The sequence below is a fragment of the Alligator sinensis genome, unplaced genomic scaffold (genome assembly GCF_000455745.1).
Source record: "Alligator sinensis unplaced genomic scaffold, ASM45574v1 scaffold882_1, whole genome shotgun sequence".
In the NCBI taxonomy this organism is placed as follows: Eukaryota; Metazoa; Chordata; order Crocodylia; family Alligatoridae; genus Alligator; species Alligator sinensis.
The window spans coordinates 1,048,595-1,050,494 of NW_005842500.1; positions in this window are offsets into that span (position 1 = coordinate 1,048,595).

A 1,900-nucleotide genomic window follows, 5' to 3' on the forward strand; every position below is an offset into this window, starting at 1 on the left:
TTTGTGTCATCTGCAAACTTGGACAGAGTACACTTCACTCCCTCGTCCAAGTCGCTGATGAAGACATTGAAGAGTATCGGTCCAAGGACTGAGCCCTGCGGGACCCCACTGCCCACACCCTTCCAGGTCGATACCGACCCATTCACTACGACTCTCTGGGTGCGACCCTCTAGCCAATTCACCACCCACCGGACTGTGTAGTCACAGCCTCTTAACTTGTTCACCAGTATGGGGTGGGATACCATATCGAAGGCCTTCCTGAAGTCTAAGTAAACAACGTCAACCCCTACTTCTGTGTCCAGGTGTTTTGTAACCTGGTCATAAAAAGAGACTAGATTAGTCAGGCATGATTTACCTGCTACGAACCTGTGCTGGTTTCCCCTCAGCATAATTTTTCCTGCCGGGCTCTTGCAAATGTGAGCCTTGATAATTTTTTCAAAGACTTTGCCTAGGATGGAGGTGAGACTGACTTCTACAAGGCTTTGCTAAATTTACTAGGCCTTACATCATACAAGGCCTTACTACATCTTTGAATTTAATTAGGCTCTTAGCAACAACATATAGCTTAATATCTGAACAAATAACAGAAAAACACTTGGTCTAATCTTAACAGAGCCTTCAGCAAGCACCTTTATTGCACAGACATAATTTTCAGCTGTTACACTCCACCCTTTGCTTGCTGAAGCACTGTGATAGCTATAGGTGAAATGCCAAAGCTACATGCGCTACATTAGGGAATGGGAAGGGATCTTTAAATTTAACTTGCGTAGCATGAACAGATTTACAACAACAACGGTTAAAACACCATTTAGCTGTTGCCACTAGGGCAATACAGAGCACTATGACGCTTAAGATGGTTAACCACATAGTTGAGGTGATATCTGGTGACATGAATAGTGCAAATCACATTGTACCATTTACATGGCTCGGGCACATTGACAGCTGAACCGATACAGAATACACAATTGGGGGCACGGACTCAGGGGCGTTGAGCTCAATGGGGTTTCCCTCAGGAAGTATGTAATGACAAACCCACAAATGAGCAGAGCTACAGCAATTACCTCCCCTCCCACAGTTAGCTATTCCCTTCAGGTAGGGAATGTACCCAAGATAATAACTGCTGCCATAGGTGCACTGACAGTTACCACCTTGCCAGTCAACTATCCTGTTTCTTCTACTTAGAGACCAGGATTTCACTTGCTCCGGGGTGGCGGGTTTCTTCTAATATGGATACTGCAGCTGGACCACATGAAGGTCATCTGAGTGCGTTTCTGGGGGATGCTCTTCAGGGTCAGGCCACTCCTTTAGGTCTTCAGGAGCAAGTTCATTAATATCTGGGTAGTAAGAAGGATAGTAGACACACCCTACCCAGGAAACACAATAAGGCATTAACAAGAAGAATAAAGTTATAACAGTCTACCACTTTATGATGCCAGTCAATTCAGACAGGTGATGGAACAGGACTTGTCTTCAGTGGCAGGCTCAATTAGGAATGGTTATAGCTGCATTTGTGGACAGATCCAATCTGTAGGAACAAGACAACAAGGAGCTTGGCTCCTGTTAGATGAATCTGACTTAAATACCCACCATGTATTATGCATACCTTTTGCCAATGGTGTCCCCTCCCATTTATCTCCCTGAGTATGCTTCGTTACCACTTAATCTCCTGCCTGGAGCTTTCCCACGTCACCACCCCTGGCATCGCTCTACTGCCAGCTCACGGAAACCACCCAATCCAAAGGCCTGTTGCATAGGGCTACCTCCTGGTCAAGGTTGGTTATTGGCCTAATTGATAGCTCGATCCAGGTGCAAGTCCCAGTCCTTAAGGGCTGGGCCAGCGGCTAACCACAAATTGCATTTGAGGATGCCATTGGCTCGCTCCCCCCACCCCGTTGACCGC